The 26,197-nt window shown below is 42.2% G+C and overlaps 1 long non-coding RNA gene across 1 annotated transcript; it reads right to left on the bottom strand.

The window, feature by feature from the left end:
- Positions 1-2,791: 2,791 nt before the first annotated feature.
- LOC140705423 (uncharacterized) lies at positions 2,792-25,012 on the bottom strand. The gene is made up of 4 exons (XR_012084805.2): positions 24,918-25,012; positions 13,908-13,998; positions 13,600-13,813; positions 2,792-2,862 (listed from the first exon to the last, which is right to left on the bottom strand). It is a non-coding gene; the product is annotated as an uncharacterized LOC140705423 (long non-coding RNA).
- Positions 25,013-26,197: the final 1,185 nt, after the last annotated feature.

Raw genomic sequence — 26,197 nt, 5'->3', positions numbered from 1 at the left:
GCTGAATGGTAGGAAATTCAGGACAGATAAAAGGAAGTACTTCTTCAGAGTACTGAGTCAAACTGCAGAATTCATTAATACTAGATATGGTGATAGATGCCAGCCCAGGACAGCTTTGAAAAGGAATCATGAAGGTGAAGGCTATCAACAGCTACTAGCGTGATGGCTTTGTGTTAACTCCAGTCTCAGAAGTTTTCCAGGGAATGCGTGCTGGAAGATGGCATTGTGCTCAGGTCTTCCTTGTGGGCACAGAATGATGATGGACAAGATAGGCCTTTGTTCTGATAGAGGAGGACTCTTATGGTCCCCCACTGCACCCTACAGGTCATCATGCTGATCCTGGTAGAAATGGATTGAACTGCCAGCCCACACAATTCCACCTTCCTGGATGGAACAAATCTGTGGATTGGTTGGTGATGTGTAATAAGTAGTTGAATAATTTATGCTATTTCTTTTCTACACCTTTAAACAAAAACTGAGAAATTTTAGCTAGAATTAAACTATCAAACAGCAGTAATGTGGAAGGAAGAAATTGCAAAATACTCAACTTCTTCCTATGGCTAACACTATCCACACCCTTGCATCAGGTACGAGCCATGGCTCTGTCACTAAATAGATTTTCCTTTGTTGTCATATTAATTTGCAGCTCATTAATTTTGCAGCTAAGGTGCGGCATTGATGCAGATTTGCATATTCATGAGCAACTTATTAAACAAATAAGATCTCCCTAGCCTTAGGATGTGCCCGAAGTAAGCCTGCACAGTGCATTACACCAGCCGTAGATGTTTTATTCTCTCTTTATTATGTTAATAGATCCAGTTGATTTAAAGAATAAGTAAATAACTTGCAATTTAAAAAATGCAGAATCATTTAAACAATAATCTAGTTGTCATGATTGGCTACAACCACCCTAAAATGTGTACATATTCCTAATTGCCCAGGGAATTTATTACAATGTAAGATATAAGTTCCTATAATTAATTAAGTCTGAACATGGACAAATAGTGTTGTGTTGCACATCTGTTGGGGATACTTAGTGTGGTATAGTGAATAGAGTGACAGATTAGGACTCAGGAAACCTGGATCTGAATCCCTACTAGGGCATGGAAACACACTGGGGTGTAGAACTGATAAAACCGCTCCTTAAATATCTCACTTACCTTGAAAGGTCCTATTAGGGTTGCTGCAAATCAATTCTGGCTAAACAGCACAAAGCAACAACATGCATACATTGCAAGTATCCTTTTCTATACATAACTAGAAAACCCCAAGATGTCCATGCAGAAAACAGCATTATATTGGAGATGGCTTTTGTTGAAGGGAGCCTTCCTGTTTCTCTCTTTCTATTTTAAAAACAAATAGAAAAATATTTTTGTCTCTTGGTTATATGTCTATCCCATCTTTCCTCCAATGAACTCAAAGGTTCATATGTGACACTTCTCAACACTGTCTCTTTACAACAACCCTTTGGAGTAGGCCAGCCAGAGACACTGACTGGTAAATCTCATGCCCAGTGAGAAGTTGAGTCTGGATCGCGTAAGATCGAACCCTAGTCTAGGCTACTGTACCACACTGGCTCCTAAAATATCTTAAGATCTATATTTATTCTAAAAAGAACTGGAGGGGGACATTGTAAAAGGAGAGAGCAGTGGCTGAATAGCAGCAGCAGCAGCAGCAGCGTGGACAATAGATGGATTATTTGTCAAAAAGACAGAAAATATGCATTTCTTGCCATATGCATATGAATGTGCTGGTATTGTCTTCCTGATGATAAAATCAATACTCAAGCAATACTTTTATCAGAAGCAATCAGAGTGTCATCTAATAGTGAACTAGGTTTTATGTTCTTTAAGACTCTTTCATCATTTAGCACAAAGGTGTCATACATCAGCAACTCTCATAGAAATGCTGGGCTTTCGATATAGCATTTCACCATCCCTTTAGTGCTTAAACTATTTAATTTAAATTAATTTAAAACATTCATAGCTCACTGTATACCACAGAATTTCAGGGTGTGAGGATCCTGAGAGAACAGGCAAGCCTTGGGCCAAACAGTAGCAGAGAATATGATTGTTTAGGTTAATTTTTTAAAAAAGTAATATAAAATGTAGTGCTCTGCTATATAACCCCTGCCTCTACTATTGTGGAAACTCCAGTAGTAGTTGAGATCCCAAAGCATCCCATAATAGCATCAACCAATGAACTGTTTTCCAAAGGAGTTGCCTGCTCAGGATTTTCTTGAGTAAGATTCAAAAGCCGATACTTGACACTAGAAAGCGAAAAGGCTAAATGCTATTGGCAGATGTTAAGAAGAGAAATTCTCTTCAACAACCAATTTAACGCCAGCTCAGCTTTTCTACTGGTTTCTATCAGATGAATATGGGTGCCCATCCTGAGTTAAAACTCCAATAACTTATTCTCTGTTTCAGTAGTGCTGTGTGGGGACAACCTTGATTTAAAAGGGCAACTGATCCTGTCAGCTGACCTGACCAATTAATCCTTTCAACTCTGGGACCCAGAGTGTGACCTTATGGTCAAAGCAGGGATGATGGAGAGATCCATGATTGGCTCAGAGGTATAATGCTTGGGTGGATGGGGGCGGGGAAGGAGGAAAGGGCTGATTGTTTGCAGCAATGTTTCCCTGATTTAAATACACCGATACCCATCTCTTCCTGTATGGCAGGAATCAGGAGTAGCTTGTTGCTTCCATTCAGATCTCCTATTGCCTTGCCATAGTGGCTGAACTCTAATGGTCACATTCCTCAATATACTTAAGGAACTTCAGACATACATGAGGAAACACAGAAAGTTGATCTCCATCTGGATGGCTTTCTCCTTTCTTTCTCCGTCTTCTCCCTTTACCTCAAGAGACAAAAAGGACAAATATTTTCAATCTTAAAAACTCAGAAGAGTGAAATCAAATATGAGACCTTTTATTAGGACAAACCAAAGTGTAGTGAAAATGGGAGAGCTTTCGAGTTCTCTAGAACTCTTGCTCAAGTTACAAGAAGTAACTTTTAACAACTTCTGGTGTGAGATTAGGCATCCTTCAGTCTTGAGAGACTACAGTGGTGCCTCGCATAGCGACGTTAATCCGTGCAGCCCATAGAAATGCGTTAAAACCCATTTAATGCATTCCTGTGGGCAAAAAACTGACCTTAAAGTGAAGATCCTCCACATGGCGGCCATTTTTGCTGCCTCTTAAGCGAGGAATCTGTCCCTAAACACAGTGGGTGGCCATTTTTTTTACCCAGCGGCCATTTTGGAACCGCTAAGGCGGCCAGGGCGTGGACTCACCTCCCTCTATTACCATCTCCATGCAAGAATTGGAGGTTGTTCATGACTTTGTGTACCTTGGCTCAATGATCTCTGACACTCTCTGCCTAGATGTCGAGTTGGATAAATGAATTGGCAAAACAGCTACCATGTTCTCTAGACCCACAAAGACAGTATGGCTTAATAAGAAGCTGACGGCATATACCAAGATCCAGGTCTATAGAGCCTATGTCCTGAGCTCACTCCTATACTGCAGTGAGTCCTGGACCCTTTGTGCACGGCAGGAGAGGAAGCTGAACACGTTCCACATGTGTTGCCTCCGATGGATTTTTGGTATCACCAGGCAGGACAAAGTTCCAAACAGAGTAGTCCTAGAATGAGCTGGAATTTTTAGCATGTATACAATATTGAAACAGCGCCGTCTACGTTGGCTTGGGCACGTTGTGAGAATGGCTGATGGTCGGATTCCAAAAGATCTCCTGTATGGATAATTAGTTCAGGGATATCGCCCCAGAGGGAGACCACAGCTGCGATACAAGGATATCTGCAAGCGGGATCTGAAGGCCTTAGGAATGGACCTCAACAGATGGGAAACCCTGACATCTGACCATTCAGCCTGGAGGCAGGCATTGCATCACGGCCTCTCCCAATTTGAAGAGAAATTTGTCCAGCAGGCCGAGGCAAAAGGGCAGTCACGAAAGCAGCAAAATCAGGGAGCTGGCCAGGGAACAGATTATATTTGTGGAAGGGATTGTCACTCTAGAATTGGCCTTCTCAGCTACACTAGATGTTGTTCCAAGTCCTCCCTACCATAGTCTCTCGAGACTGAAGGATGTCTAATCTGATCCTTGGAGACAAAAGATTTCGCCATGTTTTCTATTTCTCCATTTTGCTGGCTCAGAGAGACATTGCCCCTTTTCATCTGCTTACACAACTGAGATCCACACATTCGAGTTATTGTAAGTCCCATTATATTATATGCCTTTGTGTCAACAGAGCAGCAGGATGTTTTTGCCCTCACACGCTCATGAAGTTCAAGGAATGCATATAAACTGCTCTGAGATGTGAGTTATTGTGAGTTCTAGGAGCCCTGTGAAATAAAGCCCTAACAAATGAATTGTGTGTTTCCTTCTCAAGATGAAATAACCTTTGATTTCATCTTGGAATCTCTCCCTGTCTTAGTTATTTAATCAATATTCTTTAATTGAAGTTTGAGGGTTAATTAAGTTTCTTTGCATAACCAGTGCACCCACATCACCTTGCCTATTTTGAACATCTCAGTCAATCTGAAAGTTTTCCTAGAGTTTAAGAGACACTGCAAAGAAGTATCTGTTCTAAGTGCAAAGTCAGCTTTGCCCATGTGTTTTGGATCAGGTATTTTTAAAAAAGGGTAGTGACACCAGGAGAAAAGAGGTCAAACAGTTCCCGCAGCTGGCAAAGAAGGGAAATATTTTGCAGGTTTTCAACTACAACTCTCAGAATCCTAAACTCGCAAAGCCAGTAGCCAGATTGACTATGGGATGCTGGGATATGCAGTCAAAAAACACAATCATTTCCCACCTCTGGTGTTTCCTATCTCCTGGGCTTGTGGCATTAATGGAACAAAATAGTTAGGTCACAGGATTATGTACACAGAGGGTATGGTAGAGGGATGAGGGCAGGGAAGAGCAGGTGACAGCTATGTGGATAGTGGGCTTAAAGAAAGATGGCAACCCAGTGATGTCCAGGACAAGTGCTTTCATATACACTTTCTGCTAAAAACAAACACATGGCCATGCTAAAGTGGAGTAATCTCAAGGGGAACCCATTAGTTTGATTTTAAAAGTATAAATAAGGACCAAGATGTGAATGCAGTGGAAAAATATGAATGGATCTGCTGTGAAGTCATACCCAGAAAGTCAGGCTTCCCAGGTGAATCCACTTTAGCCAGCCACAGAGAAGGAAATTGGCAATCAGCATTGTCTGATGCTTGTTAAGGTAGCTCTGCTCTGGTCAGCCAGATTTACAGGAGGCATGATTGCAACATGTCCACCTTAACAAGCTGCAAACAAGGCTAGTTGTCACATACTTCAGGGTCTAGATAGGCCCTCTTCAGTATACTACTTCTTTCAAGGTAGAAGGCACCATCCACTGCAATAATGAAGCAATTACTACCTCCTTGATCCACCAAGTCAATCCACCCCTGCTAAATCTTATCAAACATGATGGGTGAAAGGTTGACTATACATGTGGTGGGATGGACAGATTCAAGTGTCTTACCCACATTATTGGGCTCTTACAACTGAAACTGATCTCAGCAAACCTGATTAGACAATGCACTAGATACCTCCCTAGATATTGTAAAATTTATGGCATCAAGACCCAAGCAAATATGAGTGACTTTCTCTTTGAAGTGCCTAGAAAACTGCTCATTGCAGGTCACCGAGGGTTCAATTCTTAGGCTTTTTAAGTCTGCAGCCTCTTAACCACCCAGAACAATTCTGCTCTTCTGCTCGGTGGCAGGTGGAGGATGAAATGATGTAATTTTTAAATTGTCTTAACCATAGCATAGTAGGCACACTGAATAGCTCTAATCAGTTTCCAATTATGCTTGTTACTTGAACTGTTCTGGAGGTTTGTGTTGGTCTTTTGGGACCCAGAGAAAATTCTCAGAGATGGCAAAAAAAGAAGGTGCATGATGTCCAGAGGGTGGCACACCATTGCCCTCTAAATTCTGTGCCCTGATGCAAAGTCCTAGTTGCATCACCTGAGTTACAGCCCTGGAATCAAGGAGAAGAAAATTCTAGTTAGGAATTGAACATAGCAAATGACCCCACTGTTTCATAGGCATCTGCATTGCAAGCTGCCACAGCAAACAGATGATTTTACTCAGCATATACATGAAACGGCAGTGTACCCGGAATAGACTTCCTTTATTGTTTCTATGTATTCCTCACAACACTCCTGTAAGCAGGCCCTGTTGAGTAAGTGCTGGGGGATGATGGCTAATTGAAAGCAATACTCTGTGTGAATGCCCAGGATTGAAGTCACACCTTGGAGGCACTATATTAGATGACAATCTAATTTTGCAAAGCTCCCTTTTAGAAGGCAGAACAGTAACTAGGCATTCTGGCACCTGGACAGGAAGCAACATCTCTCACCCACTCTGCTATGAGACACAGGCATGAACCTCTCATGAAAACGGAGAAAAATGTAGTGCTCCCCCCAACCTCATCAAGAAAGAGAAAGAGAGTGAATTGGCCCATTCATTACCCAACAGCTCCACTTCCAGGTTTCAATGCCCTTTAAATTCTGGTGCCCTGGGACAGAGCACCAGGAATTCTGCCCTAATTACAGCCCTGTGAGAAAGGCTGGCCCTACCCTTAGACAGAGCAAGTGATTGCCTCAGGTGGGCAAATGCTGGGAGCAGCAGCTAGGTATTGAAGAAGAATGCTGTGTGTCTTGTGAGCTACTCTGCACCCCAGTTCCCTAGGATTATTAGTCCAGCTTGCATTGGTGGAGAGGCAGCTTTAGGCTTTGCTGAAATGGAGGGGAGATTGCTAACGCAGCACCCTAGACTGTGTGAATCTAATGCACTTGTTTACGAGTTGTCAAATTTCCAGTTCCAAGTCCATGGGGCTCTTAACTGCATGCATGTCTTTTAACATGACATTTGCACTTTTGTGCAAAAGGTTAAGGCTCCCCATAGTATTTGACATTTTAATCGCAGTGGCCGCAACCCAACAAAGAGATAGGTGCTCTAAAGCCTATTGATTTCTGCGGACTTTAAGCATGTTTGAGTTGGATTGCAATCAGTAGATTGATGTATAAGAAAACACATAGAAGAGTGGGTGCGGTGGGGAGGGAGATGATGTATTTTTATGTATTGAGTTTACACTTAGTTCAAAGTAATAGGTTTTTCATTTTTGGAAAGAACAGAGTTCAGAACCTAAGAGCTACTTTTAATCTCTTACAGGCATGCTGTGAACTCCTGCAGAGTCCTAGGGGCTGATCTACTATGCAACTAATGAAGATTAAGCTTCAGGGTCCCTTATCCTGGAGGGATCCCAGAAACTTTAGTCATTACAAAAAATTGTGTTGATCTGTCATGGAACAACCTCAGTGAAGAAGATAACAGTGCTTACCCATACCACATTGCTGGTTGTGAAGGGTCCCCCATGAGAGTTCAGGGCCCCCAAAATGTACATCCACCAATGCAGGGTCCTAACAGCTAAATATATTTTCAGCTGCAAATTGGAGGTACTGCTACTGCCCATACTTTCTTGCACACCATGTGTCCCAGATGTAATATTTACCTTCTCTAGACAGGGCTGGAAAACCCAGGAGAACTGCTGGCAGTCAATGTTAGCAAGACTGGGCTAGTTCCACCCAAGAGTTGACACAGTATAAAGCAGCTTCCTATTTTCTTACATTTTTCTACAGCTTTTCCATTTCTTGAGGCAGGGACAAGAAAGAGGTGTGATGCGTTATTTACCTCATGATTAGGTGTGCACCTCCCTGCTTTCAACATTTGCACACCAGTGGGGCTGAAAATAGGAGAAGGAACAACCCCCACAGTCAATCAGTTTGCAGTTGTATGTTATGTGTTGTCCAGACACTTCTAACTTGTGACGACTCTAAGTGGGTTTTGGAGATGCATGTGCTGTTCAAGGAATGGTGTTACCATTGCCAGCCCATGCCTTCAATGAGTTTTCAGGGCTGAGCAGCAATTTGAAGCCTGGTCTTCTGAATCCTAGTTTGACATTCTACCCACTATACCACACTGGATCATCTCCTTCTTAGTATAAGAGTTATTAAAAGGAGACTCAAGAGCCATGAATAATTTGCATGGACATATCTGCATATTAAAAAAAACATATTAACACATCTTTAGGATTTAAACATGGAACATGACAATTATGAGTCTGGAAACAACACAGAGAGAGGTGGAATAACCCTTGCCAGAGCCTGGAAAAGTTACTTTTTTGGACTGTGAATTTCAGAAACCCTCAACCACTATGCTTTGTGTTAACAATTAGTTTTAAGTTAGTGTTAGATTAATTTGTGTTAGATCCATTTACTTACTTACTTTCCCCTTAACTACAAATGATTTTAGATAGTTAAGGGTTAAGAAACTCCTTGCAATAAGATACCTAAATCCAAGAATTGTAAACACCTAAGCTAAATAAAATACTTCTTTTTCACACTGCCTTAAGGTTTGCACTATTGCTGACTCATCAAATGTAAATCAATGTTTAAATCATAAATCATTGTAATTAAAATTAGATGTATTTACAAACTAGGGATGGGCTTGTAATGACTTGGCTTATGATAACAGTAACAACAGTGTGAAAAACTGAAGAATGCTATGCCATAATCTCCTTAAAAAAAGAGGTTGGTTCCCCTATTGTTATTAATCATTTCTATGGCACTTTATAAGAGTCCAAGGTGCTTTATCATTCTAATCTCATCTATCCTTTTAACAGCCTGTCAGGACAGGAAGGTGAGACCAAAAGCAGCCTGACTAACCCAAGGTCAACCATCTAACTTCTAGGATCTAGCTTCTTCAGCCTAAAGAGGCTTGAATTCAACCAGGCCTGGGTCACGCTGACCTCTTTTATTAGATCTGCTTGTAAAAACCAAGGGAGAAATATTCTTTGCTATTTGTTTTATTTTAGTTTATTTTTATAGTCACTTTCCTTTAGTTGGCGAAGTACTTGTATCATTTTGTGAATTTCTTGTGCAGAATTAGAAAGCCATTTTATACCAGGGTTAGGCAGACCTATGATTTACAGGTTAGGGCCTGCCTTGCTATTAGGCAGGGTTAGGCAGCTGCCTCAGGCTGCAGATTTTGTGTATCATGGAAAGGCAGCTTATTATTACTTATTAATTTATTATGGCCTTGCTTTTAATGCTAGTGAAATGGAGAGAGGGCTTAATTGTTCCGTTGTAGGTGCCCAAATGACTATGGCTGGCCTTGGGAACTAGGTACCATGACTTTGACTGGGAAAGAGATTGTGTGTCATTTGTTGCTCTGAATCAGGCACCAAAACAAAAATCTTGGGCCAGCCCATCACAAGTTCTATTTTGTTTTCAACCTGATGCCTCCAGACTGGAGCAAGTGACAAAACAGAGTACTGATTTGTGTGGCCCAGGATCCTTCTTGGTCCATGCTTAGCCTAGCTCTTTGTTTTCAATAATAGAGCTAAAGCGTCCACACAGTCTTTTTCCATCCATAAATCTATGCCTATTTTTCCCCAAGACATCAAAGAAAAGGTCAGCAGCAGCCTCTTACCTGTGCAAATTATTTTGGTTTTGAGCCACTCTTGTCAAGTTGCTCGTAAGGCGAACCAGAATCTAACAGAACTCCAGGAATCAAGCAGTGCCTAGAAAGTTGCTTTGGGATTTGGGAATTGTAGTTTAAAATGTTATGAGCTTTGGCTTCAAAGCAATATCCTTGGGACCCTAACCCTTACCTGCAGCACTTTCAGTTTCTCTAGTGCTTTTTTGAACTTAAGTCAAATATAGTCTATGACTGTTAAGAAGATCTCTCCGAGAGCTAGAGGATCTACTGTAGTATGGTTGAAAGAAGTCACTAATTTACAGCTGGATATAACAGGTTGTGATATTAAGTGGCTTTCGGAAAGCCATGATCGCCTTTGGCCTATTTATTTCATCTTCAGTCTGAGAATGATAAGTATGGTCCCCTACCTTACAGAGTTGTTATATGGACTACTGGAATAATGGCTAAAGTCCTGTTGTGCAACTTTATGCTGCATAATCACCACCACTGGTAAAATTATACTCCCCCTATCCCCTGTCTCTCATGGTGGAATGCTGTGCAACAGGATTTCTGTTAGTTTATTTTCTCTGTTAGTGGCTTTTTCTGCAACTAAATGAAAAAGGCTATGCAGCAACTTGCAGCAAGCAATCAAAATTTATTTGAAATGCAAATAAACAATAATCACAATAAACAAACAATGAAACAGAGTCAAAACCTAAGGGAAAAGCAAGAACCAGGAAAGTTGTTTTTTTTTAAAAAAGTGTTCACTTCCTGGCAAAAGCAGAGTCCAAGAGGAGCCTTTCCTGGATATGGAGCTTCACCCAACCCCAAAGTGGGGCTGCTAGCTCTGTAGCCTGAGCCCTCTCTTCCTCATCACTGTTTGACTTCTGTTCTTCCGTGCTTTTCTGTTGCGTTAGTGGCAACAGGGCTGGCATCCTTGGCTGTTCAGGGCCAGCCTGTTCATCAATGCAGGAAGGTCCACGAACCTCATGCTTATAATATAATAAGCAATACTAGAAGAAGTGAATGTGTTTTTTTTTAAAGAATAAGCATCAAAGCAAGAGCAATATTAGTCAGACACAACAATTAGAATAGCAGTAATAACAATGAGTCTAGTTATTTAGTTATGTGCCATCAAATGGGGACCAACTTACAGTGACCCTAATAGGGCTTTCAAGGTGAGATATTCAGAGAGTGGTTTTACCAGTTCCTGTCCCTCAGTGAATTTCCATGGCCAAGTGGGGATTTGAACTCTGGTCTTCAAAGTCATAGTCTATCACTCTACCAACTGCAGCACATTGGATGCTCAACAATGGGTCTAGTGGCACTTTAAAGATATTTACTATGGCTGATACAGGCCTAGCCATGTAACTCAGTGCTTCTGCTCCATGCTAATACAGGGGTTATGTGCTTTGACAAAAAGGTCATGAATGGATGGATGGTTTGCTGAGTGTTTGCAGGTCTCTTGCCTATAGAGATGAGCAACTGAGTCTCCATCCCTTCAGTTGTAAATTGATTACAGGAAAACTCAAGCTATTTCACTAAGCTTGCAATCTCCAATTTGGAACTTAACTAACTATGGCTTCCATGGCTATAACATCTGACCAGGATTAATATTTAACTTTTCTTCTTCTGAAGCTACAGAGAGCACCCACCCTGAGGACCATTTCTGAAAGGTCAAAAAAAGCTTACTTACTTCCATGGCCCAATAAATGTACTATCAAGTTGCCTTATTTTACTTCTGATCCACATGCATACATTTGTTTTTCATAACCAATGTAATAGCCTTTAAAGCATCATGAGACACATCGCTGTTTCACCTGCAAGAGATACTGTACTGTAATGGCTCTGCCTCCCTCCAAAAGCTAGAGTAACAAATATATAACATACATGTGCAACAGTGTGGAAATCAACACCAGACATGCCGCATGGTAGCTTGTAAGGCAGATCTCTGTGAGGACTGTGTTAGTGAACACACAATAGTAAAGAAAAGTGGAGGCTAAAAGACAATAAGAAGTTGCACAAAACAAGCAAGCCAGAGCAGGACTGAAACTCAAAGGCACGTGGCAGCAATCCAGAAAATAAAAACTGAAAGAAAGAGAAGAAGAGGGTGGTCTGCTGAGGGTGCAGGAAATTGTCTGAGTTTGATTAAACATTTTTTGAAAGCGTCTGGATGCTTGAGAGTTGTGCTGGAAACTGACAGAGTTAAACAAAACAAAGAGTTCACAGAATCCCCTCTGTTTATTTTGTTGAACCCGTCTGTGTAAATCTTAACTATTTTTTAAAAAAATCTGAGATCCCTCCTTCAGTACTAAAATGTGAATTTATGTTAAGAGACATCCTCCAGGCTATTTTTCACAATAATCACAGGCCATGTGCAAACTAAAATTGTCCCCCCCCCCTTGTTCCTTTCTTTCTTTACTTTTTGGTTTTTCATGTAGGATTCAAGAGTCATAAAATACTCAACAGTGGGTCACTGAAACATATTTGTTTCAGATGGTGCTTAGGTGTAGAAGAGGCTCAGCAGGTTTTTGCTTCAGAGTTGAGTGTAATAACTTCACTTTTTTTTCCTTTCAAAAAGACTCAGCAGGACAGGCATTTTAACTTCTTGAACATGTTGTGTAGCAACAGAACTTGAAAAAGTTACTTTTTTGGAATATGGCACTCAGAATCACTCAGCTAGTAGTTTGCTGGCTGTGTGTGTGCCGCCACCCCCAGATCCTCCATTGGGAGAGGGGTTGAATATGTCTGCTTAGTGTGGATGTATAGACTTAGGACATAGGCTTCTAGGTCTGAAAACAGCTTTCCTCTGATCCCCCCCCCCAGGTCTTAAGGTCCACAGCCTTTAGTATTTGTCCCAAGGATGGTTCTCTTCCTCCAGGAAGTATGGTAGTCTGGGTCTCTCTTTAGTAGCCCCAAGGTCAGTTCCCTTCAATTCTTGGGGAAGTCCAGCACCCGACTTGGGGAAGTCCAGCACCTGGGTGCTAGGTGTTGGTGCCACTTGGCCTCCTGTGCCAGAAGGGCTTGCCTCAGCTAGGAAAGTCTTCACAGTTGATGCCTTCATTGCCAGTGATGCCTCTGCATTGCATGGGGTTGCACAGCCCACAGGTCAGCAGTTCTGGGTCTGGTGCAAGTTGGACCCTTTGCAAGCATGTATCCAGGAAAATCACCCAGCGTGCAGAGGGCTGACATGCTGGGTCCCCAGTAGGGGCCCAGCCACTTCTAGACATCAGCCCCCTCTTCTCCCTTCTCCCTGTCCTCTAGAACCCCTCTTATCCTTTCTCATCCTGATTCTGGCCCCTCACTTCAGGTACCATCTGGGTGTTTACTCCAGCTTCTTGCCTGACCCCCCACAGGGGAGTCTCATCCCCAGCACCTGCTTCTTTCCCATCTCCCTCTCCTGCCTGAGTTTCCAGTTTGACATAGCTTGGGCTGTCACAGGTGGCCTGCTCTCTTGGGTAGCTGGTGGCCACTGGTTGTTGTTCAAGTCAAGGACCAGTTCGTCCCAGGGTACATTCATGTTCAATCAGGCCACTCCCTTTCTGTCACCCCCTCCTGTTGTGATCTAGATGTCTCCCTTAGGTTTGCCCTGTGGGAGGCACAGAAATTGGCCTAGACCTGACACTCCTGCAGGTCCCCTCAGAAGGAGCTTGGCTATTGTAATTCCCCAAAATATGAGCTGCAGTCTGTATATGAGGAAATGGCAATGAGGGATTGGATCTGAACAGTGATGTAATATTTCTCTCTCTCTCTCTCTCTCTCTCTCTCTCTCTCTCTCTCTCTCTCTCTCTCTCTCTCTCTCTCGTTCTTTGATTAGCAAACAGTCAGACCTCCAGTGAGGGAAGGTGCATGAGTCTTATTTATTATAGCAGCTATCACAAAGGGATATTCACAGGTACCACCCACTTAGGGGAGGAACCATCTCATCCCATCACCTGCCACTGTCCCTTCTTTAAATGCTATTACCTACTTTGCATATCTGCTATCCATGATTATTGCTTCAAGCCATGAGCTTTGATATCAAAAATGGTAATGTATCTGCCCCCTACTTGGATACATACCTTAAGACTGTGAAGGGGTTGAGTGTGTCAATGAAGCTGAGAGCAATGCCATCAGGAGGCTAGACTCCATTATGAGTCTGGAGTCATGGCTGGGTCACCCAAGGTGGAATGGTCAAAGCTGAGGCACCAGAGTAAGATACATCCACCCTCTTCAGGATTAATGGCCACATCACATGAGGGGGGAGCATCACATGCTACTGAGCATCAGCAGCAGCTGAAGAGGAGGCAACAGAGGTAGTACATAAGCTAATTATTATTAGAGCTGCACGGAAAAAGACAATGGTAAACCACTGCTAAAACTTTCTTACCTAGAAAACCCTATGATGAGACAGTCCAAAATGAAATAGGAGATAATGCTGGAAGATGAGACTCCCAGGTTCGAAAGCAATCGATCAGCTACTGGGGAAGAGAAAAAGACAAGTATGAATAGCAATGTTGCTAATGACGCAATGACTTTCCAGTTAGGTCTGCCTGTCCAATAAGATCGTCGCAGACAGGGTGGCTGAGAGTTTTGACCCCCGAGAGAGGCCCGGAAAACAGCTACCAGAAATAGGGCCTTCTCGGTGGTAGCCCCACAACTGTGGAATTCTCTCCCACCCAAAGTTCACTTGGCCCCTTCACTGGGCACTTTCAAAAAGCTATTAAAAATCTGGCTATTTAGACAGGCCTTTCCTGAACAAACAACAGCCTGATGCAACAGTGCCTGATAATATAACATTCATCATGCAGCCATGTTTTTATGTATTTATGCTTTTAATTGTAATGTATTGGATTATATTCCTGTTTTCACTGTATATTATGGTATTTTGTTTTGCACTTTTAATTTATTGATGTTGTTTTATTTTGTTATTCTATTGTTTTGTCCAGTTGTTGTAAACTGCCCTGAGTGGCCTTGGCTGCCAGATGGGCAGTATACACAAACAAACAAACAAACAAGACAAAACTAGATTAGAGCTGAAAGGTTGTCGAGTGGCTGATGTGCACAAAGGTGAAAGGCAAGTCCAATACTGCACAACACATACAATTGGAACATGCAATGAAAGAAGTATGAATCAAGGTAAATTGGAAAATGTGACGTAAGAAATGGAATGTATAAAAATTGCAGTGATTGGTCTCTAGTGAACTAATGGCATCTTCAGAAGAAATGGAGTAGCTCTAATAGCGAGGCAAAATATAGCACATGCAGTTAGGAACGAGCTACACCCAAATGCTCTTGTTGGGGAAAATTATCTCCTGAAGCTTCCATATCAGCTTCAAGGGAAGTTACACACAGAGTGTATTGCAATAGTCAATTCTGAGGCTACAAGTACATGGACTAATATTGTAAGGAACCTGTCATCAAGGTAGGGACACAGCTATGTCATCATGCAGAACCCAGGCTGGAATGGATCTAAAGAGTTGGTTTCTTTTAGGAATGTCTGCAGCTGATCCGCCACCACCCTCTCGATCAACTTGCCACTGAACTGAGTATTTGCAACTGATTGAAATTATTCAGATAATCTGTCATTAGATTTGATTTTTTTTTCAGAATGAGTCTGATGATAGTTTCCTTTAAGCAGGAAGGTAAAGCCCCTTCCTGCAAGAAGGAGTTGATGAAATGGGAAGCCCATTCCACCATTGTTTCCTTGGTTGCTTTCAGTAGCCAGGCCAGACAAGGACCAAGAGTGGTGGCGGTGGTGGACCTACAACAAGCAAGTCCCCTGGTGACCTCCTCAGAATATAACCTTTGATCACTTCTCTTCAACACAAATATTGATAGTTATTTTTACCCTTGCCGAATAATTCCTGATTTTGTCTAGCTATTCCTTTGTGGCTGGCATTTATGTCTGCATGCAGTATGTAGCTTATATATACTATTCTAGCTGTGGGAATGACTTCTGCAGTCAGTTTTCATTTATGTTCACATATACTGTCATCACTACACTTGAATAATAAAAGATCCAGTTGTACCAAGTAATGGCGTAATAACATCTGTCGAAAGAACCCCAGTTATACCAATTCTTTTCTTACCTCTGTTATACGGATACATTTGTTTTCGTGGTCACGTGATATATATACTGGCGGGAGCATTCACATTGTTTTTAACTGTATCGGTTCATTTCTTTCTATTTGAACCATTATAGCAGGCTACACTGCTCTTTAATTTTGTATCACTTCATTTTCTCTCCTGTTTCTTGGGGCAATCAGCCTCCCCCCTTGTCTTTTTATTGAAAAAAAATACCAGAACTGGTATATCAATACAGAAATACAATGGTACACAGCTTTTTACCTCCTCCCCTTTTCCCTTCCTTTCTCCCTGCATATATTTTCCCTTCTGTGTCAGGAGGAGGAAGCGGGTTTTGCAAAACTTGCAAAGTATTGTGAAGAGCAGTGTTAAATAGATGCAACACTCTTTTCTTTACAATTCAAAGCAGGAAATCTGAAGCCCTCTTTCATACACAAGGGACATGGGGAGGTCTGTCTCCTTCTGGGCAATGTATTCATGTTGTTGTTGTTTTTTTTTTTTGTGGTGGTGCTGGCAGTGGCAGTGCTGCCAGTGGATCCTAATACTGATCTGTCAATATACCTTTAATTTTTTAAAGGGTACAAGCACAGTAGCCATGAAGTGGCCACAGCACTCAGAAGCCTGGCTTCTTTGCAAAGGAAATAAATTGGCAGAAACATTCAGACAGACTGAAATGATAAGGAATGAAGTGATTCACCAATGGCACAAAATAAAACAACCCTCCTGGTGAGGGGGAAACAAACTGGAAATAAACTGCTGGCTGAGAAAGTGAATTGATCTTGGCCATACGTCATGGGCTCAGAAATTTAGGAAATCATCTAAAAAAATGGCCTTATCAGTATAACTGGGGTTCTTTTGGTAGGTGTGATCAGGCCCGAACCTAGAATCTTCTGCCAGTACTGGAGGGAGAGGAAGAGAGAGAGAAAGCTTGTGGGCATTTCTCCAGAGAAGACAGAAATCCCTACTTCCACCCAGTACAGAAATATATCTGATGTTTGCGTATTTTGTTAATTATGACTCTATGTCTATATTTTTGTCTCTAATGTTCACAGTGAAAAGGAAAGCATGGTTCAGTGACCTTGAACATTTCCTACTCTGAATCATAAACCACAAGTAATTTTTCCTCCAGCTCTGTCCACATACATTCTAATATACTGAGGAGTGGGTATGCATATTAACCACCAGGGCTATTTCTCAGGTTACAAGCCCAATGTATTTGGGGCGGGGCGGGATGATTAAGGGTCAACATTGCTGTTCTTTTAGCAGGTGTGTGTGCGTGCATGTGTGCACGTGCTCATGTGCACACGTGCATTTAACACTCCTAATTTATAACATATGTGTGGGTAGCTTTCCACCTTTTTCTTTGGGCACCCCACAATTTCCTTTATAGTCAGCCATATGTGAAGAGGGGGAATGGCCTCCTTTCTTGCTGCTACTTTGTTCCTGAAATACCAGCCTTTTGTGATTTTGAACAAAAATTTCAGACAACCATTTGGTAGTGGAATCAGACTTGTCAAACAAATAGTGCGGTCATTCTCTGATTACTAATTCCCCAACTTTCTTAATGGAGGAAAGTGGCACAAGTCAACATTAAGGATGTGGACAATGTTATTGTTCAGTTACTTCCTACAAAAGTTACATTGAACCTGGATGCAATTTTAATTTCAGTTTTCGAATTAAGAATAAAAGATCTTAAATAAGCATTGAACTTTTCTCAGCGTTTCCAGAAGAAAAAGAAAGACCTCACAACCTTAAGAGAGAGAAAACTATGAAAGTCAAAGCATGTTATCAAAACTGGGAGTGGGTGGCAATAGCAGCACAGTGGTAGCCCATGGAATGTTTGAGGAGAAAACAACTCTTATCTCAGCGAGAGCAAAGAAGGCTGTCCCAGAAGAGGGAGGAGATGAGAACAGCGATCCTGCTGAGTGAGAATTGACTGCAATCTAGAGGAGAGAGGGAGAGAGTTACTGCGTGTGAAAGAGGGGAGAAGAAGGGGGAAGAGAGATAAAGTCTCCTCTCTCTCTCTCTCTCTCTCTCTCTCTCTCTCTCTCTGTGTGTGTGTGTGTGTATGTGTGTCCAACTTTTATGGTGAATGTATATCAACACAACCATTGGCCTCCTAAGAGTTTCTGGGAGTTGTGATCCAAAAAAGTAACTTTCACAAGTTTTTCTTTTGGCATAATGGTTAAACTGCAGAATTACAGTCAATACTCTGTTCACAATCTGATTTCGATCCTGATGGGCTTGAGATTTGACTCAGCCTTCCAACCCTCCAAGGTTGGCAAATTGCTGTGGAGGGGGCCACGTGTAACCTGCATAATTAAATTATAAACCACCCAGGGACTGCTTTAAGCACTATGAGGTGGTATATGAGCAGCACACTAAGCAGCACACTCTCCAGATATCATCACAGTATAGCTCTATACACCCTTCACATTGTATAGAATGTGAAGGGCACATGGGAGTTACAGTCCAACAGCTTATCAAATGTGCAAGCCAGGTTCACTTGTTTAAAGCAAGGTCCCAAATGCGGGCTAAAGAATCAGCTCAGAGGTGGGAGGTTTCAGATTTTACCCCACTGGCGTGGATTAGAATGTCCTTCCCAAACTTCTCAGACATAGTGCTGCCAGTCATCCTTTTCGGCTGGATACCACTTTGTAACTTTTTTTAAAGAGGGGGAACATGATCTGTACACCTGACTAGCCAGATTTTGAAACGCCAATGTTTCTTCTGCATCATTCCCAACGCTGTAGTGCCCAAATGATGAAAACTCTTGTGGAATCGAAAGCTATTTTCTGTTTCTGAAACTGTAATACTGATTATGTGCCACTGAGTGGATTCCAACTCACAGAAACCCTTTCCAGGATTTTGTAGGTATAGTGTACTCATCAGTGTTTCAATAAATGCATCACCCACTCTTATCTTAAGATGGTGTGCAAGAACCACATGGCATCCCCCCCCCCCTTTGCTTTCAACAGAATTATATAAAAGAAGGAAGTTCAATAGGGACAACTTTTCTTCTGTGTGCAGCAACATAAGCTCAATTTCTCCTGTTGCAAACACAGAAGCTAGGTTCGCCCAAGTCTGCACTTCACATCTTTAGTCTGAAACCCAGTGAGTGCTTCCAGAGAGAGAGAGAGAGAATGAGAGAGAGAGAGAGAGAGAGAGAGATTTTGTAGCATTCTCAGTCAAAACGCACAGTTCACCCGTTCCTTCTCTTTCTCCTTAAGTTAATGGATCTTTTCCTCATGAAAGAAAAAGGTGAGAGAAACAGAGGGCAGACATGTGAGGATTAGAAATGGAAGCTGACATAATTTGGATCCCCTGTAAATAAGTTGTTTTTCTGCTCAGGTAACTGCAGCAGATAAACCTCATTGGAAAGCATTCCTGGTTCATAACTACCTCCCTGAGCAGATTCTGCTCACGCAGACCATTCTTTTGGGTTTTCATGTGAATGGAGTTTAGACCTCAGCTGTATATTACACACTCTGTGTGAATTCCCAGAGAAGCAGCCATGTTCATCTGTCTCAGCATGTTGCCCAAGTTGGGGGTAGTGGTGGTGAAGAAAAGGACGGGGGGGGGGGAGAGAAAATATTGTGAAACTTCTCTAGCTCTGTTTCAATGTGAAATCAAGTGCTCAAAAGTGCCACAATATTTTGCTCTTCTCTCTTGCTCTCTTTTCCTTCTCCTCCTTTAATTTTGCTGACCCCACGTGAATTGCAGCCTGGCCATGCCCGCTAATAGCATGGCCACACTAATAAGCAAATAATGTAAGTGGGGATTGAAAACAGATGTTCAGAGGAGACAGGGCCACTCACTTTCTTTGTCCTTAGGAAACTTTTGGCCTTCCAGATGTTGTTAAATTGCATCTCACATCTAATCAGCATATTCAGAGATGGAGTTGAAGCACAATGACATCTCTCTCTTTTTTCCTGGCAGTGTAACTATACTTGCCAGAATCCTATTGGTGTGTGTGTAAAGCCTGCATAACTTGCTGAGGTGAATTGTGGCTGCTGGGGTGCATTTTGGTGGTGTAACAGGTCTCATGATCCAGGCACACAGCCAAGAAATGCCTGGCAACCTGTCAATTAGCTGCAATTAGCCATGACAAGTTAGGCAACCATGATGCAAATACCAATAGGATTCTGGCCAATAACAATACATTATACATTTTTTTCACAACACTGACAATCTGCTGCCCAAGATAACTGACTCATTCTGCCTCATGGCAGGGCCAACCCTGGTGATAAAGAATTTGTCTACTTGAGCACAGCTTGGAACTAAAGTGAAGTTAAAAGAAGAAGATAAAGACTGCTAGCGCTCAGCATATTTCAAACCTCTGTTCATTTTCATATACTTTCCTGCAGATTAAAGGTTTACATGGGTACTGAAGCATGGATGTAGCAATATAATCTTTTAACAACAAATAACCATGGAACAAAGGTGCCTACATTTTCCTTCTAAATTATAACAGTCTTGTTTTAATATATATATTTTTAAAATGCTTAATTCATATTTGATCTTGGAGGACATGCTGTGAATTAAACTTGCACACAGAATGGTTTCTTTGTTTTGATGAACACATGCAAGGCATTTGGGCACTGCTGAATCTTGGACTAATGTTTGCTAGGGTCTCTCTGTAAATCTTTCTTTGGTTTTAACATAACTTTTTGTTTCTTTGTTTTAGCTCACATCTCAGCCACTGATATATCCTATATTTTTCATGTTCAGCTAGAAACAGTTGAGTACAACCCACAGAGAATCAATCTGGAGGCAGCCAAATGTTGTTCTCAGACCACAGCCTGGGCAAATTACTTTTCTGTAGTACAGCTCCCAGAATCCTATCTGCTGGTTGGGGAATCCTGGGACTGTAGAGAACAAATAACTCCCCCAAGCTTTGGACATGACAGCAAAGCTCTTGGTGTGCCTTCCACCTTCCTCTGTAAAGCAGGGTGTGACGTATCTGTCACATGAGGTGGAGCATTGAGCAAGACAGAGGATTGTGCAGAGACCACCCCTGCCCCACACTTTTGCCCACAGCATTTTCTTGCTTTACATTTATTTTCTCCAGCCCAGTGGTAACACTAGAACGTGTGCAAAGATTTACATGTGAGGATATTGTATAAGGCTTGACCATTTCCCTAAATGTCCCAGAACAACGTTATTCCAGGGGCATTGCAGAAAACTGAAATGGCATCCTGCAGCTCTTATAGGGGAAAATGGCTCTGAGGGAATGTGGGAAAGATGGCACAGAGGAGGAAAAAAGAGACTGCAAAAGAGGGCTCAACAGTGGGCCTTAAAGGGGGCACTGAGGCAGCAAAGGGCTGTGAAAAAGTCTGTGGGGGGGGCCACATACAGTCCATGGGATGATAGGATACCTAACGAGGATTTCTCTGGAGATGCCAGAGGTTGCATTTCAGGTCTTCTGCTTTGAAAGAAGTTATTCTCTCATGATGTTTCAGATCAGTTCTTTTAAACAGTAGTAGCCTTAGGGTCTGTCCTCAGTGCTTAGAAGGTCCTTATCTTCAGTGCAATCTATTTTTACTCAAGTATCCATCTGGGAAGCCTGAACAAAAAACTATTTGGCATCTCAATAAATTGTCCCCAAAAGATTGCATGCCCTAGCCCTGTGCCAGAAAGATATGGGTCGGCTATTAAAGGGGAAGAATGGATAGTTTTAAGTGAAACACAAATGGATGAGGCCTTTTTTCTCTCTGCCAAACAGTGCTATCAAGGAACCGTACATTATAAGTGTATGCCAGTGTAGATATGCTCTTAGTTTCAAAATGACCACGTGTTACAACTGCAGCGCAACAGACTAGTGTGTGATGCTGATGAAAATGTAATGGCAGCACCCAAAGAAGTTATCTCATTTTATTCTGGCCGGTTCGATACAAAGAGTGTGAAGAACAGCATACAGCTTGAAAGTGGTTTGGACATACACTCTCTGTCTCAGAAGGAAATGCTGCCCATGTTGGTTGAGGTTAATGGGAGTTGTAGTCTAACACATCTGGAGGGCACCAGGCTAAGGAGCACTTTTCTGGAGCGTGTCTCTCTTTACCCGAAGTGTCACCCAAGATCAGAATGCAAGCTTCAAGGCAAGCAGAGATTTGAACCTAGGTCTCTCTGGTCAGAGTCCAACATTTTGTCCATTACACTACTGTGCTTTTGGGCTTTGAGCCAAACGGTCTGTAGTTTAAAATGTAGGAGACATATTTATCCAAACAACTCATGATTACTGACACTCCAGTAAATATTTTTCCTGTGCGAAGTGGTGATGGTTGAGGGTCAATGTACAGGACCAAGTCTTCTTGCCAAGAGGTGGCAATTATCCCTGTGCATTTTTTTCCATTCCATTACTTAGTAACTTATGAGATCACTTCCTTTTTTTAAAAAAAGCCTCTTAACATGTAAGGCATTCTGGCGATCATTTTTCAACAGAGTTTTACTCTGAGTTATGTCCTTTTTTTGTGAGAGGGAGAGAGAGATGAGAAAACGTCTGTTTTGGAGAAGATGTGACAATAAATGGAACATGAAGTGGCAGTATTATTACACCTGGCTTTTCACAATCAGCATTTTAGCCTCACCTTACAGTATGGAGTGATAAAAGATTATTGTAGAGCTGGAAACACTACTTTTTAAAACTGTAATTCCCGAACCATCTAGGAAATGCAATTATAGTCCAGAAAAATTAATCCCCCCATCCCATGCTCTGTTTTCTTTGCTACTAATTCTTTCCCCTCTCCCCATAGGCCTGTGATTGTGCAGTTGGAAATTCTGGCAATAAAAACATATTTATATGTTCTCATAAAGCACTCCAATGCTGGAGGCATTCAAGAGAAAATTGGACCACCATCTGTCAGATCTGCTTTGATTTGGATTCCTGCATTGACCAGGGGGTTGTACTTGATGGCCTTATAGGTCCCTTCCAACTCAACTCTGCTATGATTCTATAATATATTAATTTCCATTTATTTGCTTATTTGTTACAAATATATTCTGATTTTCCTTCAAGGATTGCAGGGCACTGTACATAGCCTTCCCCTCCATTTCTTTCTCCACATCAGCTCTGTGAAATATGTTAGGGTGAAAGACAGTGGCTGGCCTACCCATTGATCTTTGTAGCCAAGTGGGGATTTCAGGATGTCTGAGGATACAGACTTTGATCCATAAAAACTCATACTGAAATAAAATTCTTAGTTTTTAAAGTGCTGCCATATTTTGGGTTTTTTTTCTCTCCTTTTTCTTCTGTCAAGCCCTATACAAAAATTTTAACCCCGTACCACATTAGCTTTAGAGGTGTTGGGTAGTGTTCAAACTAGTTTAGAGGACGCTTTGGAAGTATCCTGCCCCCAATCCCAGAAAAGTGACAACCCTGAGACAGGCCTTCCAAAACAAGACTGACCTGACCCTCTTTCCTGTTTCCTCAGATTTGGGATGGAATATACTATCCACCATCTCCAACTTGGGAGACAACAATAGTCCAGCACATCTGAAAGTGACCATGTTGATGAAGGCATTGAGACTATACTCAAGACACCCATATTACATGTCACCATGTGAAATGCTGGAAGCTAGGGAATACCTTTTCAAATCAAAGCCTTGATTTTTTTTTAAAGGGGGGGGGAAGCAAAGTGTACTGCTTATATACCACCCCCATTGGATTTAAAGCGCTCTCTGAGAGGTTTACAATTTTAATATGCAGGCTATACATTGCAGCCACCCCCACCCCATCAAGCTGAATACTCAGTATAGTGACCTCAAGGATGGAAGGCTCAGTCAGCTTTGAGACGGCTACCTGAATCCGAATACCACAGGCAGATTCCTATTAGGCTGTGCCTGGTTTCCCTAATTTGGTTTGGAGACCAGTTCAGGACCAGAATGTATCCCAGTTTGGCCTGGAACTATTTGTGTCCCATTCTATTCAATTTGTGCGCAATACTGTATCTGATTCTATTTGTATGATTGTGAAGTTGATGCATTGACTTGCTTTGGGAAACCAAAACAGCTACAACAGCTATGCTGATGTACATGACATTGGAAACATGATAGATCCTACAGAGGGAAGTAAACCTGCCAAATTTCATACAGTGAAGTTCATGTGTTTGCATACTAGGCACATTTAAAGTTTTGGTTTTTTTAAGCCACTCTACCAGAGTGAAGTGATTTGTGTCCCACTCAATTCAATTTATGCTCTAGATCTGAATTGCTTTATAAATTCCCTTTGCTTCACCGTGGAACTAAATGTCACTATTCCACTTCCACGCAGACTGAATCAGGCTTATTTAGTTCAGAATTCAGGATTGGTCCGAATCCAATGTGCAGCCCGACTTCCTATTTTATGTGTAATTTTTTACTTCCAAGCTCTGCTACCAATAAATGTCTAATGCTGTTAGAGACAAACCACATACTGTTCTTTAAAAAGCTGTGGGCCAGGCATGTGTCTTAATTACACCCCCACCCCCACCAAAATGTCATTCAGCCTCGTCCAGCCATCATGAATGATAGTAATCAAAACATGTTCCCTCTCAGCAAATCCAATTCACTTTCCCTCTCATTTTTTTTCCCAGGCAAGAGCAGGCATTAGGGCCATCGATCAGTTCAAGACAGAGTGGTCTTTGGGTACTGTTTAGTTCCAAGGGGGCTATAAAAGGCAGATGGTCTCATTAGAAACAATTTATGCATATCTATTTCTAAGAGGAGAACACTGCCAGGGTAGGACGGAGCTGTTTCACCACGCAGGAGGAAAATATCACTGCGTGCAAATGTTTCCAGCTTGAAAAATAATGACCTCCCTAAACCAGCTAAGCAACTCATTCCTCAAAACTTAGAAGGTTAGATGCTGCTATTATCATGCTGCTGCTCCTCTCTGGGGCAAAACAACTTCACAGTCCTCAAAGCGCGATTACATTTTGTAAGGAAGGAAGGAAGGCCCCTCTTCAGGGAGAGGCAGCCCAAGAAACCCTGCGTCGTCGAGGCCATTTTTTCCAGGATGATTTCCAATCTCCAGGTTAAATGGTTTGTTAATTAAAAAGGTGACTTGCCAGCAAATGCAATTGCTCACAGGCAATTTTCCCCATCCTCAGATGTCACTTCCCACTTAGAACTGGGCCTTGATGTCCCCAGGTGTTGGGCAGGATGTGGCTTTCTTTCTTTCCTTCTCTAAATTGCATAACTAGCTGCCAGGTCTCTGTGCTGTTGCCGTGACAATGGTTTTTCATTTCCTGGCACTGGCTCTCCCCCACCCCTTCTTGGGGACATTGTCCTCTGCCTGCAGAACCCCTTCCCCTTCCCCTGAGTGCCCCCTTCCTACCTGGCATGCCCTTTGGCTGACAGCTCCAAGCAGGATTCTCCTTCCCTTGTCACCGCAAACACTCCTAAGTTCAACTCATCTTGCTTGTCTGGTTTCGGGTGACAGTGGTGCTGTTAGCAGTCACCAGTGCCTCGGGAGGTGGGTCTTGCCCGAGTGACAGCAGCCAAGGTACCTTCTGGTTCTTGTGTCAGAGAGTGCTTCAAGCAGAAGAGGACAGACGTGGGCACTCCTGTCATTTTTGAGGGGAATGAGAAAGCTTGTGTCAGCAACGCAGAAGCTGCTTTCAAAATGTAATGTGCATTCATGATGATGCCAAAAATGCAGAGATTGGAAAATGCTAGAATGCCCAGGCCATGCTGGCTGGGGGACACTCAGAGAGTCAGAGCTTTTGTCTCAATAAATAAACAAACAATAACATTTTTGAAACTTTCCCAAGCTTTCCAAATTTTAGTGCTTGCTAGTGATTCCCTGCTTTCAACTCTTTCCTCCTTCCATGTAAGGGTGCAATTGTACTGATAAATACTTTGGGTTTCCTCTGCAATTATCATGGGTGAAACTGAAGTATTTCTTAATGCTCACACAACACAAAGGCCAATGTGAATCAGCTTGGCCCTTTTTGCTTCCGATTTGTACTTCTCCCCCTCATGCCCCGAGAGGGGGGGTTCTACTTTTTGAAAGTCTGAATGATTCAAACAGTGTTTTGCCTCTGCGACTGTTTGTTTTGTTCTATAAAAGGATGCAGTGGTGTTATGGTAACATAGGAAGCTGTAGTGTGATGTTTTGGGACAGTGGCAACACCCACCTCTATGATCTTTCTCCCTAGTCACCCTGAACCCTTTTAAAAAAATGATTAAGTTTAGTGCTAGTTCACATTATCGGTACAACTTGGGATCTCCATATGATCATATAAATCAAATACAACCATAAGAGTGACTGCAAATCAAGCTGCAGCAAAGTTGAATTGCTCTGATTCTGTTTGCTAGTGTAGTTGCACCTTTGCACAGAATTTTCAAGGAAAGGAAGTTTCAACAGTGGTTTGCCATTGCCATATTCTGTGCAGTACTAGCAAAACTTGGCTTCAGTGTCACGACCAGTCTGTGAAAGATCCTTCAGAATGGTCACCTTCAGCTGCCACCCAGTAGCTGTTCTCCAGAAGTTTCTCAATCCCCATTGGAACTATCCATCCTCTTCTGTTGAAGCAGACGTTATTCTTGAAAAGAGTGGATGCATCTTAGTCTGGTGTCTCAAATGTGACCATTGTAATAGATCTTGCCTCCTGA

This window comes from Pogona vitticeps, chromosome 3 (genome assembly GCF_051106095.1).
Source record: "Pogona vitticeps strain Pit_001003342236 chromosome 3, PviZW2.1, whole genome shotgun sequence".
NCBI lineage: Eukaryota > Metazoa > Chordata > Lepidosauria > Squamata > Agamidae > Pogona > Pogona vitticeps.
The sequence above is the reverse complement of the archived record's forward strand: the minus strand, read 5'-3'. Positions and strand labels throughout refer to the sequence as shown.